We start from the raw sequence: 17,334 nt of genomic DNA, 5'->3' as shown, positions 1-17,334 counted from the left end.
TATTTTTGCAAGGCGGATCTTTAGTGTCTGGTTATGCCTTTCTACAAGGCCTGCGGCTTCAGGATGTCGGACACAATGGAATTTCCACTGGTATCCTAGCAATAAAGAAACTTCTTTCATTAATGCGGATGAGAATGGCTGACCGTTATCTGAGTACACGACACGAGGCAAGCCGTACCGTGGGAAAAATTCACGAACCAACTGCCTGGCAGTGGTCGGAGCAGTGTAATCTGGGACTGGGTATGCTTCGGTCCAGCGGGACAGAGCACAAACAACTACGAGAACATATTTAAATCCTCGACAACGGTCCATCTGGATATAATCCATCTGGAGGACTTCAAAAGGGTGATCGGGAGGATGAAATCCACCTTGCTCTACAGGGACGCTTTTACCTGGATTGAACCGACAACAGATCATGCAAGTACGCACTTTCTGTTTCGCTGCTGCTCGTAAGTGTTTATTGTTCCAAAGATTTTGTAAACTGTCTAGCATCGCTTTCTCTCCTAGATGTGCTGGACTATGTGCTGTGTTAATCATGACTTGAACCATAGAGTCAGGGAGAAACCATGTAGATTTTCCCTTCGTCATCCAACCTTGATCTGTCTGGATCCCTCCTAGTTCAATCCATTTCTTTATTTCTTCTGGGGTAGCATGTGTCTGGATATCGATAACATCTAGTGTGGGATCTCTGACTGTCATACAATGTGTTGGTCCGGTTGTCTTTGTCACATCGGTTGTCTGAGTGTGAGTCAATGCTGTATGTTTTGCTGTCTGATCTGCCAGGTCGTTACCCTGGGAAACAGAATCTGTGACTTTAGTATGTGCTTTACACTTCATGACGGATATGCCTGAAGGCAGATGTATTGCTTCTAACAGTGCTTGAATGAGGGGGCCATGTTGGATCTTGGCACCGTGAGAGGTCAGAAAACCTCGTTCTTGCCATAACATGCCGAAGTCGTGTACAACTCCGAACGCATAACGGGAATCAGTATATATGTTGACATTTCTGTTCTTGGCTAGAATACAGGCTCGGGTCAGAGCAATAAGCTCTGCGGCTTGAGCTGACAGTGTGTCAATACGATGTGTTTCTTTAACTTCGGTTTCAGTGGTCACAGCATACGCGGCCACTAATTCTCCTGTACTTGTTCGCATACATGAACCATCCACATAAAGTGTCAGGTCTGGATTTGTCAATGGAACATCTGTTAAGTCTCGTCGAGGCTTTGTTACTGCATTAATGATCTCTAGGCAATCATGCGGGCTGGATCTGTCATAATTGTAGGTAACAGTGTTGCTGGGTTCAGAATGCTGCAGCGTCTGATTTCTATGTGTGGCTGGAATAGCGTTAATTCATAACCTGTCAGTCGTGCTATGGTCAAGTGCTGAGTCTGGGTTCTATTTAAAAGAACCTCTACAGAGTGTGGAACTTGTACTGTTAACTGATGACCTAGAACAATGGAATCGCTCTGTCTTATTGCTAACGCTGTTGCTGCTACTGACTTTAAGCATGCAGGGAGTGCCTGGGCTACTGAATCCAATGTACTTGAAAAATAAGCGCAAGGCTTATGTGAACCTGCTTGATCTTGAGTGAGGACAGACAATGCTGTACCATCACGTTCTGTAACAAAAAGTGTAAACGGTTTGCTGTAACATGGTGTCGCTAAAACTGGTGCTTGGCATAATGCTTTCTTTAATTCCTCAAAGGCTTGTGTGTGTTCCTGAGTCCAAGGGAGGGCAGTCGAAGTTGCTGCCTCCTGCGTCGTTAACTGGATGAGTGGTTTAGCTAAAAATGCATATTGAGGAATCCATTGTCTGCAGTACGAGGTGAGGCCTATGAAGGCCCGCACTTCCTTTTGTGTCTGAGGTCGTGGCATATTTACAATTAACTGAATGCGATCGGGAGTGAGCTGTCTCCCCACTTTGGACAGCAAGTGACCCAAGTACACAACTTGCTGAACACAGAATTGCAGCTTCAAAGGAGACACCTTGTGTCCCTTGTCTGCCAGAAAAAGTAGAACTGTCAGTGATGCTTGTTCACATTCGGGCTCACTTCGTGCGGTGATCAGTAGATCATCGACGTATTGCAGTAAAGCGGTGTTAACTGGCATTTGAATACAATCTAGTTGTCTTTTCAGTGCTTGACTATAGATGCTGGGGCTTTCTGTGAATCCTTGAGGTGCGCGGGAAAATTTGAAACTTCGTCCATTTAAACTGAATCCGAAGAGATATTGGCTCTCCGGATCAATAGGTACACTGAAGAAAGCGTTCTTGAGATCAATTACAGTAAAGAACGTTGCTTCTGAATCAATAGCAGTCAATAGGGAAGAGATATCAGGGACCACAGGGTACTGTGGTACAATACATTTGTTCAGTTCTCGAAGATCAATCACCAGCCGATATACTGGCGGTGCATTGGGGTCAGTACGTTTAAGAATTGGGATGATTGGTGAATTACAGATATTGGAGTCGGTCTCTACGACCACTCCTTGGGCTATAAGCTCTTCAATGATTTCCAGTAAAGCCACTACAGCATCGGGTGGTAACTTGTATTGTCTGATTCGTGGTAGAATAACTCCTGTCTTGAGTGTAACACGGTATGGTGTGATATGCATACAACCTACATCAGTTGGGCCTTTTGCCCATAGGTGATCTGGTACATTTTTCAATCTGACATCGAATTCTCGCAACACATAGTGACCCTTGAAATCCCGTAGAAAGAGTCTAACTCCCTCCGGGGAACAGCAGATTATAGCTCCTAGAGCCTTCAATGTTTTAATTCCTAACAGATTTTCTGGGCATGAGTTCGTAAGTAACAAATCTGTAACTCGTGATAATGGACCCACAGCCAAGGGTACTGGTTCCGATACCTCATTTACAATAGGCTGTCCTGAAAAACCAAGGGAAACATTCTGTGAGCCTGAGAGGGGTGCCCCTGGGACTTCATTATGGCTGATTGTGGTGCGGCTTGCCCCTGTGTCAATTAAAAACTTTCTGTCTTTTCCCAATACGTGACTGTGTACATAAGGACCTTCTTGATCTACAGGAATTTCAATAAGAGGCAAGCCACCTTCCCTCTCTAGGCTGTTTCATGTATATCGGGGGTAATCTGGATATGCAGATTGGGCATACTGGTACATCTGCTGTGAAACTTGCTGAGTCGCGGCAATGGGCTGTGGTACTGCTACTGTCTGTGCTGTATGGGATGGGGCATGCATAGGCTGTGTATTCTGCATTGGCTGTACATTTTGTGAGGTCTGTTGCTGGATCTGATCTTGTCTAGGCGGATGCGGTCTTTCTTTAGTTTTACCTGTTGCTATATTATGTTTCAGGACGGGGCATTCATGTACGTAGTGGCCTGGCTGCTTGCAGTAATTGCACGCTCCTTTAACGGGAGCTGTAGTGTGACTTGTCTGGGTCCCACCCTTCCTATGACCGTCGGCTGGGACCGTCTGAGCTACCAACATTTTCATCTTTGTGTCTTTCATACGCTTCTGTTCTTGATCTTGTTCTTCTCTAATTCTGTTCTGATGATATTGGAGCATCTGTAACATCTGGGATGGCGTATTTGCCTGCCAAGTACTTTCAACTTTGTACACTCTGTTTTTAACTAATGGTAGGGAGTTCTCGACTAGTTTTGATACAAAAAGGTGTGGATATGATTCGCTACTTGGTTTTAGGCCACTGTTAATAATGAAACATTTCTCGAATCTTGAATAGAAGTCACTAGTATCTTCATCATGTTTCTGTTTACAGGACGAGATGGCGTCCCAATCTTCCTTTCTAGTTGTCAATAATCTTGGCAGGACCTGTACTATTAAACCTGGTAATGCTTTAGTCTTTTCCCCAAGGCCTACCCCTGGGACACGTTTGCTTTCTTCGTCTTCTATTTCTGCACATACAATCTTTTTCTCTCCCACCTCCCATTCTTTTTCCTTTAATTTCTCGTAGATGCCCGTGGGCAACAGTACCTTTAACATTTTCATAATATCCTCATACGTGTAATCCCCCATTAGTAACATGTCTTTAAGCTCTCTGTGAAAACCTGCAGGGTCTTTATCATGACACGGGACTAGTTTCTTCATTTCTAACAGTTCTAACTTAGTCAGTGGCGTGTGTACATATACACGTTTCAAGAGGTGATCCGCACCCATAACTGGGTGTACTTCTCGTAAGGGGTTCTGGCTTTCAATGCCACTCCCGCATTGCATGTGGTACATTTTCCTTTCTGGAGGCGGGGCGGGAACATATTCAGGGCTTATGAAAGTGTTATATTTATGTCGTTGTTCTAGAATTATTTGTATTAACTTGGTACTGAAACCTCTCCATCTATCCATGAGTAGTGCTTCTAATGTTTCGTGTAAGGGACCTGGATCAGAATGTTGGTTTCTGTATTTCGTGAGGAGGTGCTGAATCATGTATACACCTGCTCATTTCTGTTCGTCTGGGGAAAGGTTCAGAAATGTCTGTGCTAAAGTGTCATCATTATATATGTCTGGATTTTCGGCCCATAATATGGCTGACCGGGCTAGTTCTTGTTCATCCATCGAATTGAGTACATGGTACCCCATTCTTTCTCGTAGTCTTTTATCAGTCTCCTGGAACTGATGTTCAGAAGAATTCGGGTTTGTTAAAGCAGAGAGAAAAACTCTATTGCTTTCCGGACGGATGCCCTTCCTAAGGTAAGTTCCCTTACCTACATATGCTATGGTATCTGCAGTCCTTTCTGGTTCTTCAAGTTCTTCTTCCTCCTCGGAGGAAGCCGTTTCTTTCCCTTTCTGGTGTACTGCTATCACTGCTTTTCTAATTTTCTTGTATATACTGGCTATGCAAGCCCCCTTGTCATGTTTTCCTTCAGCTATATTTTGACCCCACTTGTTTAGTGCATCTAATTCACTCTGATCTGTTCCAGGCCTGTCTCGTTCTCTTATTAGACAATTTATGAAAAATCGTAGTATCTGTGCTTGAACGTCAACTTTCTGTTTCTCCATGGCATCCTTGATACTGTCGGGGTCTTTCCCTGTCTGAACAAACTCATATATTCTATCTAGACGGTCCTTCATTCCTACATAGCATAGCAAGATATCAGTAGCAGATCTTAACCGTAGTGATGCCAATATCATTAGATCGTCTTTTCCGGGTACTGGATCATATCTGCAAACTGAAATGTTTTCTTTTAATGCGTCAAGGCGGGGTGACCTGAACGTGAGAGGACTTTGCATATCCCTGAGATTGAATCTGTGTGTTAATGGCGGGGTCCGAAGACCGGCGGTCGCACCTCCTGAAGCGGATGCTTGGGTATTATCTCCCTGTGGAGTCTGTATCTGAACTTGAATTTGTCGTTTAGTAGGATCAGGTAGACGTGGTTTCGGTAGGTCAATTTTGGGTGCGGGAAGTGGCGGGGCTGGCGGAACGGGGGAGGTCTGTCGCGGTACCGGCGGAACATGATCTGGGGGCGGGGTGCCACCCCCGTCCCCTTCAGGAGGCAAGGCACAAACAGGCAGATTGGTGTAAGCCGGTGCTACATCCTCTAGATAAGAATTTAGGAATATGTCTTTAGTAGTCTTATGCATTACTTTAGTTGGAACTAATGGCGGCGGTAAGTTTTTCGGTATTTCAGATAGGGCCTCAGGTGTACCCTCGGCCGCGAGATACATACCGTTTACGAGATTGTTTCGGGCACGGTCTATTTGTTCTGTTTTTACTCGGATCCCTTCAGTAACTAATTCGTTTTCTTGGGCTTTTTCTGATTCTTTAAGTCTGTCTTCTCTACGGAGTGCTTTCTCAGCACGCTTATGTGATTCCTTACGCCAAAATTCTATGGCGTCTTTCTGAGATTGTCTAGCTTTCTTTTTCCATAATGCTTCTTCTACCTTCATGATGCACTCGGCATCCCATGTTCCGGTAGCGGGCCATCTGTGTCTTTCGTCTAGATGCTTGGTATAGTCGGCCCATAAGTCTAGATACAATATGGCATCTATGCCATGTTTATGATACATAAAGTTACCTGGAGTGTCCCTAGGGGGAATAGGAATTTCTTCCTCCAGTATCCCTTTCCTAGTTCCTATCTGCTTTAACTTGTTGAAAAACGGCATCTTGTTTACTTATTACTGAATACTCAATCCTTACTACTTAATACTGGATACAGCTAGTTTATACAAGAAACACAATAATGCACATTAAACGGTCACATTCATACCACGACATTAATCTCATGAAAAGACATTTGAGACATAGATGACTACCCCCTATACTGGATGTACTGCTAAACAGTACAGATACACTGGTATAACAGTGCAGAAATTCAGAAATTCAGAATACTAGATATACTGCTAAACAGTACAGATACACTGCCTAAAAACAGTGCAGACCGGACTTGTGTACCCAAAACCGTCTAGATACGTCCCAGCAATGGTACTCACCGGGAAGCACGGAAAACAGAAGGCCTCGGAAAACTCGACTGGACTGGACTGGACTCGGCTCGACTTCGGAAAACTTCGGAAAACTGGTGGGCCTCTTGACACCTCGGACCTTGCTTCTTTTGGCTAGGCTCTGGTCGGGATCCTCCGCACTCCTCACCGCCTCGTCTGGGCACTGATCGCAGTCTTCGTCACCTCCGTGTGTCAGAGGGAGATGCAGGAAATCCTGCCGGTACGCGTAGTTTCCATCTAACTGATGGCAGGGGACATAGCTTGCAACGCACCAACCGGCGCGTGAGGTGGGGGAGGGGTCCCTATTCGGGCGCCAAAATGACGTAAATAATTAATTTACTCTCTTAATTTCTATGCAGGTAAGTACTTAATCAATAATAACTCAATCGGAAAGAAAGAACCAGAGTCCGTGGTGTTAGAGTTCTTAGGGGTTTTATTCCTCAAAAAGGAATGATCAGGACCATAATATCATGTTCTTCCCACCGCAGGGGTGGAAGAAGGGATAGAGCGCGCTACATTTTATTGACAGTACATAGCTTATATACTTAATTCATGTCATAGGAAACAGTGCAGGAGGCGTAACAGCTGAGAGAAGACAAGATAACAGTATACACGTGTTACTAGTACGTAATCAAGAGGCGTGGACTAGGCGTGAACTGGAGGTGTGTGCTAGAAACATCACAGATGGGTGTCACAAAGGGGTGGCACTAACAGAAATGTTGCAATGTCAGCAGAAATCGGAAGCTTGGATGCGCGCGCAGCTGCATGACGTGTGATAGACGTGAGACTGGAGGGGTGCAGGGGACTTGACATTTACACTGACGGAAAGAGACAGAAGTCTGGCATGTCAGATCAACTTGTACTTCTATCATATCTGATATCTGATGTTTAGGAACCCTATTATCTGGACAGAAAGGTCTCTAGGGCAGAAGCTATTCTATACTAACTGTGGATGCGTGTATAAGCGCCTAAGTGTCTGCATGAGAAGCGTGGGGGCACGGGGCCTTCCATGGAAGCATGGTAACAGAAGCTATGAATTACTTGCACTGAGACAGGTCGGCCCTTTGGCTCTGCAGCTGGGGAGGATGTTTACTGAAGCTAGTGGGCAGGAATGCATTCTCGAGGAGCGGAACAGATAACTCGAAGGTTATAGTCAGTCTTGGCAGGCAGCAGGCTGAGCTGAGCGCGAGGGACCGCGCTGGAAGTAAGTCAGAGTTCACGGGTACAGAGGCAGCCTGGGCAGAGGCTGTCAGAGTCAGAAGCCAGAAAAGAGGCTCGATGGCAGAAATTCAGGGCCTACTTTGCCAAAGCAGGAAAACATGTAAAGTACACTACAAAAAGACGGTGGCATAGCATACTTAGGAACGGACTATTTAATCCATTCAGGGTGGATCTGAAAGAGGACAAGTTAACGTTGGACGCAAATGTATTTGCGTCTTCATAGCTGACACAGGAGGGAAGTTACATGCACTTTAAGCTGGTACATGGAGTCGGTGGGGTACGCGCTAGGGAACACAACTTGATCATAAAATTTATATTTCCTCAGAATGAAAGATGTAGCCGAGTGGATGGAGCACAGTCGTCTGAAACTTAACTCAGACAAAACAGAAGTCCTTATCTTAGGTACCTCCCCCTCCGCCTGGGATGACTCTTGGTGGCCAGAAGCCCCTGGAAAAGCACCCATCCCGACGGACCACGCACGGAACCTGGGCGTCATCCTGGACTCCTCACTATCTATGAACAGACAAGTCAACGCCGTATCATCATCTTGCTTCAACATTCTTCGCATGCTCAAAAAAACATTTCGCTGGATCCCCACCGAAACCAGAAAAACGGTCACCCATGCACTGGTCACCAGCCGCCTGGACTACGGAAACACCCTATACGCCGGTATCACTGCAAAACTCCAGAAAAAACTCCAACGCATCCAGAACGCATCAGCCAGACTCATACTAGACATCCCACGTAAAGACCACATCTCTAGTCACCTGAAAAACCTCCACTGGCTCCCCGTCAATAAGAGTATTACTTTCCGCCTCCTAACCCACGCACACAAAGCCCTTTACGAACTTGGACCCGAATGCCTCAACACACGATTTTCCTTCTACACCCCCTCCCGCCAACTACGATCCTCCAACCAAGCGCTTGCTACCGTACCTCGCATCAATAAAACCACCATGGGAGGTAGAACCTTCTCCTACCTCGCAGCTAAAACCTGGAACTCACTCCCCACTCACCTCCGTCTCACTCAGAACCACCTGGCATTCAGAAAGCAACTTAAAACTTGGATATTTGACAAGTAATTCCCCACCCTTCTTCAAGCGCCTTGAGACCCTCCGGGTATGTAGCGCGCTTTATAAATCTTTGACTTGACTTGGTGACACCTTGAATTGGCTGACCCTGAGTGCCTACCCGACGACCCATGACTGCTGCATGTTCTGCTATTATAACCATAGTGAGAAATACCACTTTAGCTTTCAAAAGAGATTGCTAAATATTTTAATCTTGAAAAGAAATATTAGTGCTCTCCTACAGTGGCTGTTTTTTAGCAGGAACTAAAAATAGACAATAAAGTAAGAGAGGATGAAGTGTTACCTTAATTTATGGTACCATTCCCCGCTTCAGGGTTGAAGAGAAGAGTAACAAGCTATTTGACTACACTATTATGGTTTTAGAGAGAAGTTTTTGAAACCTACAATCATGATTTTGATCCTGGTTTGAAATGGCTTCATATTTGCATACAAGTAACTTTCACCCCTTAAATAATCTATCTATCTATGTATCTATCTATCTATCTATCTATCTATCTATCTATCTATCTATCTATCTATCTATCTATCTATCTATCTATCTATCTATCTATCTATCTATCTATCTATCTATCTATCTATCTATCTATCTATCTATCTATCTATCTATCTATCTATCTATCTATCCATCCATCCATCCATCTATCTATCTATCTATCTATCTATCTATCTATCTATCTATCTATCTATCTATCTATCTATCTATCTATCTATCTATCTGAAAAGCCCTCTGCATCTCTAAAGACGCGTACCCCTGCCCTGATTGCTCTACTGTACTGTTGTTTGGATCTCTAATGCTGATTTTTATCTCATAGTTGAGCACAGATCATGTGGGTGTGCCATGAAACAGGTCTGTCTCACTGTATGCGGTCTTGTTGGACCAGGAGGAGCATCCAAAGTAAGGCTACAGCCTTCACCAGGTGTTAAGCAGCACAAGGGCGGTGGTAGCAGCATACTGTGTAGTGATTAGTAGTAGTGAACAGGTCCTTTTCACCCTGTCACTGGGGTGAGGCCTACAGGCTCATTTACTTTTTTTAAAGTCCTGCTGCTGTGTGCTCACCCTTGGCCTACTTTAGGTAGGTGTGCAGAGCTGAGCAGGAGCAGTGACTCTGTGCTAGATGTGTGTGTGCCTGTACAGTACAGGAATTTTTATATGCTGCTGCCTGCCGTGCCTTTTATGGTTTTAACAGTGACTTCGAAAATATCTGCACCTTCATGCACAAACCAAAGGGGCATTGGTTGACTAAACTGGCTTGATTTTTGTATGCTGCTGCCTGCTGTACCTATTAATGTTTAAAAAGTCATTGCGAAATATTTGCGTCTTCATTCACAGACCAAAGGGCCGTAGTCTGATTAAACTGGTTAGATTTGTTTGTTTTTGTATGCTATTGTGCTTGTTATTGTGCTGGTTATTGTTTGACTCATCACTTTGAAGTATTTGTGCCTTCATAAACAAACCAAAGGGAGAATTCTTGGACCAACCTGATTTCATTTCTGCATACTGCTGGATTTGTTTTTATCACGCACTTTGAAAGTGTTTTCACCTTGATGCAAGAAGAAAGGGGCATGGCTATACAAAACACGCTTCAGTTTTCTATATTGCTGGATTGCTAATGCTTTTATTATGCGCTTTGAAAGTATTTGCACTTTTTCCTTTGCTTCACCAGCTACAGTTATTATAGATTCTGTTATTAGGTACTTGCTAATATGGTTTGTTTTTATCCTACATGATGCGGTATTGATGGTGTTGTTTACCCTTGTCTATAACATGTGCACCTAAAATTGTGTAGTTAGCTATGTTTACAATACAGAAATGATAAATACAGACACACGTCTGTATTTATCAATGTTCTGAAGCATCCAAGCAGAGTTCATCCTCAGCCTTGTGTGCCTGCCTGTTTATGCCCAGCTTACTAATAAAGCCCTGATGGTAGGTATTAAAATGCCAGCCTCAGTTCATTTTAAGTACTATAGAGTGGTTAATATGATACAAAATCCCTCACAGACGCAAGCGTGTGGCATGAAGATTATTCACACCAGTTTATTTCTCTTGGAGCTGGCAGAATACTGGGTTATATTTTGTGTGCTGCTCATGTATATTGTCAGTTGAGTGTGTTAAGTTTCAGATTTAGGTTTGTCTTTCGAAGTTTCACGTTATTTTCCATCAATGTCAATTCTAATTCAGACCCTATGTAGTTGTTCTTTGTTCTGTAGCGATAGGCAGTTCCTCAAACAATAGCATCACTCCTTGGTATTGCGTTGATTCCTGTCTCAGTTAAATAATCTGCTCTTGACAATAATGTTACAAATGGTGTACTTTATATGTTAAAAGTGTTTCTTTCTTTCTTTTTCGATCTTTAAGTACACAAATATTTCATTTAATTTTGGAGATTTTAATTCAAAATATACCAGATTTTTGGGTAGTGGGGCAGAGTGGTGGGCAGTGGGTCGAGGGCCCCCTCCATTTACTTTGCAGGGGGCCCACCTCAGGGTTTGTTACGCCACTGATTTAAGGCATCTTTATTGTCTGTGATTCATCCGATACAACTCAGACATGGCTTCAACACTATAAATTGTTGGGGCTAAATATTCCTCTGGGCTAAGCTCCAGGAATGGTCATAGCATTTTGTCAATTAAAGGATTATGAACACTTTTAACTTTTGGATATACAATCATGTCAAAAACTATATGCTAAAATCCCAACCCAACTACCTTTGATTCGTTGCTCTATAAATTGTATTAGCTGGTTATAGGAGGTTGTGAACACAATTAAGGTCCAGGACCACAAAATGTAGGCCATTTGACAAAGAATAGGTTTTATTTATTATTCCTAAGTCCATCAATCACAAATTCTGGAAATAACTATTTTTATGATGATTTCTAGATCTTTCACAGTTTTAAATGTGCAGACCTGTTGCTGTTTTGGGCAGGATGTGGATAGACATTGAAAAATTCTATTGTCCAAGTCTGGTTTTCAAGCGTAATATATTGAAATTTAGGGTCTGCTTACAGTGGTGGTCGGACAAGCGTCTGACCGCCATCTTCGCGGGCAGGAGACCACCCAACAATCAGTTGGTGGTCCCACCCACCATATCGTGATAAGACCACCATGCAGGCAGTTGGAAAGTGCCTTTTTCAACTGCGGCTTGCGCTGTGGCCCAGGAAAAGGGACGCAGCACAAACCACAGCAGTAAAAGGCACTTTGTGCACATCCATGCACCGCGTGCCAGGCACGATACGGTGCCTGGCATGCTGTGCATGGATGTGTGGGGTGGCACTACATGTGTCCCCCAGGCCACTTAATAGTGGCCCTCAGGGGACAGAGGCCCTGCTATGGGCCCCCATATAACCTTTCCAGCTGCATTTTCATGGCAGTGGGAATACCATGAAAAGGCAGTTGGAAAGGAACATTAATCCCTTCTATGGTGCCTGCAGAGGCACCACTCTCACTGTAGGGATAGGAGTCCAGTTGCTGCCCCGACTGGATCCTTGATCCTGTAATAGGCAGCGGTCTGTCTCCCAGACAGCTGTGATCCAAAAGTCTGCATCATAATGCTCTGCTCACACTGCTGGGCTGGATGTTAGTGGGACCGTCTCCGAAGGTCAGACGGTGAGAGGTCCCACCAACATCAAAATGAGACCCTTTTGTAGAATATTTATTTTGACCTGTGCTGCATGTCCAACAGAAATTCATATGACTGAGTTACTCTTAAGTTGAACCATTCTAGATGTGTCTATATGTATTTCATCTAATTCCCATGTCTCCTGGAAGCAACAAATTTCAAATGTTTTAATGAAAACCCATATTGTCAGTTTTGTTACTTAAACTTGAAATATTCCATCTTAACAACCTAGTTAGCCTTCCCATTTCCAATGGAATATCACACTCTTGTATTTTAAACTAATCTTCTGACTGGGCCCCCACAATAATTAATTCAAATAGCTGGAATGCCTCATTATTAAACATATGCAAAAAGAACAATTGATGGACAGAATGCAGAACAATGTCATACATTCACCCCAGTACAGAGATCTGGGCCTAAATCCATAGTTTTTTTGCTCACCATGCCTTTCCAGTTTGGACCCAGTCATATGCAAATCAGTCCTGACCCTGCACCCAATGGGAACAGTTCAGCCTGAACTGCCGGGCTAGGACCTCCCTGGACTGGAAACAAGCATCCTAGGACAGGTTTCGAGCTTTCAGCCCTTATCAGACAGGATAGCTTGACTCCACTGGCATGGAGAGCACAGGACCCCCATCAAGGCATACCCATCCCACTCGGGGTGACAAATGATTGACAGAATGTAGAACAATGTCATACATTTACCCCAGTACAAAGATCGGGGCCTAAATCCATTGTTTTTTGCTCTCCATGCCATTCAAGTTTTTTTTTTTCATTATTAGACATGGCGGCTGGTAGGGAGTACCAAGACTTTAAAATGATCTCATGCAAGGTTTGAGTGGCAGGCTTATTACTAATTTTCTTCTCTCCTTTCTGTTGCTTCAAATGTGGCCAAGAATCACTTTTTGTTTATTTTTAAGCCTGAGCCCCAAATAGGTCTAAAGGTTACCTGAATGTCAGCAGCTTCATTCTTATGTTTAAGTTTCATACCCCTTGATAGTACTAACTTGGTGGGGTATGATTCTTTAGCTGGCGTTGCGGCTTTAAATAACTTAAATAACTTAGCAGCAACTCATCATGATGGAATGTGGCTTTTACAAACATTGATGAGGACCACACATTTTCTGTGATTTCTTTTCCTGCTCTCACATTGTGTTCCAGAACATTTACAGACAAAATATCTTGTGAAGATATATCTACCAGGCCCGGTAAGGATTTGATTTAAACATATATGTTTTCCCCTATTGAGAATATAATGAAAGATCTTTTGATACAACGAGGAGTAAAAAGAATAATATTGTATGTTCTTGAGCTGATTGTTCATTAACAGCTTTCATCCTAGAAGTAGGTCCAGCTAATGTTTGAGGAGATATTCCTGGCCACTTATGAGCGGGGCCTTATTGTTTGGGGAAGTCATGGCCATATCTATTAATGGCATGCTTGCAAAAGGTCATCAATTACCTCTGTGGTCTACCTTAAATTTCTGGTATCTCTTGCATAATGGGTATGGAGGCTGCTGAGTTGGGAAGTAATAGAGCACCCCCTGGTTGTTACTGATCAGTTTTACCTGGTTAAAACATCTCTACATTCAGATTTTGGAAAGCTGGAGCTCTATTTTTTAACAAAGCATGTTGAAGAGTAAATTCCATCATTGCCACTGATCTTCAAGGGTCTGACATCATCTTGTTGAGACTCATATTTACAAAGACTTCCCCTTGGCCTTGCTGTTTAATAAATTATTCAGGGATTACATATAATGACTGTTGGAATATTCTTAGTCACCAGCCTTTCCAGTTGGAATTAGTTGAATATCGGTATGCAACTTTAAAGCAGCTTTAGGTTTGCAGGCTTGAGATGGACAACGGGAGAAAAAGGTTCCTCCTCCAATTAAATGTAAGTAGTATTTAAATATGGGTCTTCAAATTACCCTGGAACCAAGGTTAGCTGACAGACCCTCAATGCAGAAAGGTCTAAATTTGAAATTCTTCCCGGCAACATAACATAATTTTGTAGTTCTAGTTTCTTGAGAACTAGTGATTGGATTTATATTAAACTTTTCTATGTATAGATTCATACATTCCAGTCTCATTTGGCATACTTCTCTTCAGCCGTTTTTTTCTGTAGAGTAAAACAAAGAGTCCTATGGGGATACATATGGGAACAGTCACTATTCTGACCACCAAATCTTGACATTCGTAACCAAAGCCCTTTTTATGGGAGGGAAAGTTATGTGCAGATTGGTCAACCAGTAGTAAACGTATTAAATAAATAAAGAATGGCATTTTATTAAAATCTCTGACCTCCTTCACTGCACATTGGTTATAATCTGTGCATAATATGTGGTACACGGTTGGCAATACTCTGAATAAGTAAACCCACACAGACTACTGGGCCCTTGCTGGACCTCTGAAGAGTCTGCGAACCCTTGACTACATCTTCAAACCCCGTGGGCAGCCCAGCAACAGCCCACAATTCTGTGTGATTTTGCTTTCTTTAATCTATAGTTTATGAATGTTAGAGGGGTGACCAGCAAGGGTCGAAGAGGTTCTTTGACCCAAGGTAGGTGTCACAGGCTTTGGATCTACTGTGTGGTCTGCTGATACTGTCTAAGGGACCAGGAAACCTGGTCCCACATTCCACATTTCTTTCTAACATGGGAGCATACAAAGTTAAAAACAGCCCCTTCCTTCCTCTACTACCCCACTCCTTTCCCTCAATCCACAGCACAGATACAGAGCAGAACAGCTGGTAAATGTATGCAGTAAAACCACATAGAATACGGTATTCCGTGTGGTTTTATGACTGGAAAAATCATCCCACATGTTAATTACACATTCTATGGGTCTTACTTTGCACAGTGCTGGGCTGATTTTACCAGGCACACACAGTAAAACTGCACGCACATTTGATGCATCCAAGTATAGTGCAACTGGCAATAAAAGCCAAAGAAGTAAGAAGTATCTCCATCCCGATACTTGACGGTCTGTTAAAATTGGCATGAGACAGAGGCCCACATGCATCATTGTTACATTTTGCACTTCCTAATTTGCGAAAAATAAGGAATCGCAAATTAAGAAGTGCAAAATGCTATGCATCATTGTTTTCGGTATTCATTTGGGATTCGGTAAAAATCGCAATTTTTACCGAATCCCAAATGAATACCGAATTCTTAAGTGCATTTTCGCAATTCCTATTGATTCCTATGGGCCAAAAGGCCCATAGGAGTCAATGGGAAGGCATCAGCAAATTGCGAGTGGCACTTTGAAAATTTCATGGGTGCAGGGGGGGGTCCAAAGGACCCCCCCCATGCACCCCTGAAATGTATTTTTCGTATCATGTTTCACACACACATGTCCTAAGGACATGTGTGTGTGAAACATGAATGTAGAAAAGAAAACATTTGCAGCATTTTAAACACTTTTTCCAAATTTACCGAGTGGTTCAACCACTCGGTAAATTTGGCACCCTAATTGCGACTTTGCACTTGTGAAAGTAATGATGCATTGCTTTTAAGAAATCGCACATCTGCGACTTCTTAAAAGCACCCCCAATTTTAGAACTCGCAACAATGTTACGAATTCTAAAATTGCTTCATGCATCCCAAAAAGCACTTTTGCATTCACAAACGGCCGATTTTAAGTAATCGCACCGTTTGCGACTACAAAAATGCTTGATGCATGTGGGCCAGAGTGTGGAACAGGGAAACTCTCTTTTAATGGGCAGCAGAACAAGGTCATTAACATTGACTGTATCACTACTACCTTTTGAGCTGATAAGATTTAATCTAAGGCTTCCTGGGGATAGGCTAGACATAGTTCAAACCGCTCAGGATCTCTAAGGGCCGTGGGAACTAAACCACTCAATACCAAGCTATTAATGACAGGGGTAAACATAAACCTAAGCCTCAATTTTCTACTTTATTCAGGTACTCTGCATACCTTCCTTTAGGACAAGGAGCCTATTTACAAATCAGTTTTGAAGTTACAAAACCCTGTGATTTGCAAAATCAGAGTTGCAACCAAAAAGAGTGTTTAGAAGTAAAGAAAAACATATTTTTGTCTGCAAAAAGTATTTCTGACGCATTGAATGAGTTTTGAAACCCATTATGAATTACAAATAGGAGGTGGTGGTAAAGGGACACCATCATTCCAATTTGGAATTAGAAATGTATTATATAGATGTGTTGTGACTGCAATTACAACATAACAATTGTTTGCAAGTACAATTGCAGTCACACACCATGGTCCTGATATTGATTGTAATGACTGATTGATTGAATCATTCATTCGGAAATGGTTAACATTCATTGTTACCCCGGAACTGTGGGCCCATGGGCTACGTTAGATTATGTTACATTTTGTACACGAAGAGCAATGTTATCATCCTAAGCAGGTATCTTGGAGCTGAAAGTACAACCAAGATTCATAATGCCCTTCTACCTGAAACCAACAAAGTTGAAACAGTACAAATCATTATGCAGATGGTAAGAGCAAAGTCTTCAGAGTCTTTCTAAATTTACAATGGCTGGCCTCATACAAAGGATGGAAAGGAGGGAAATCTATTTGGTCACATCTGATACAGAAATAGCTCGACCTCCCAACATTCTCCAATGAAACCTTAGGACGATGAGAATACATTAGTTTCTTGATCCCAATAATCAAGTAAGATGTTTTTGCCAATGGAAAAGGATTGAAGTTGAAAATCACTTTGTGCATTAGGCAAAGAGCTTTGTATGTTGCTACCCTGCTTCCGGATGTGTGCGTAGGTTTCTGGCTACACGCTAGATTGAATCCACACGTTTATTTGCCGTACAGCAGAATCCACCACAGGGAGCAGTGATTCCCCGGCATGGATCGAATATCTTAAAATAACTACATGTGTCTCTTCAGATATTACCAGGAGGAAACACTTGGAATTCTACTTCTGAACACACCTCTTCACTCAGAATAGACTCGAACAGCTCTTTGCACTGGA

The sequence above is a fragment of the Lissotriton vulgaris genome, chromosome 3_1 (assembly GCF_964263255.1).
Source record: "Lissotriton vulgaris chromosome 3_1, aLisVul1.2, whole genome shotgun sequence".
In the NCBI taxonomy this organism is placed as follows: Eukaryota; Metazoa; Chordata; class Amphibia; order Caudata; family Salamandridae; genus Lissotriton; species Lissotriton vulgaris.
Note: the sequence above shows the minus strand (reverse complement) of the source record.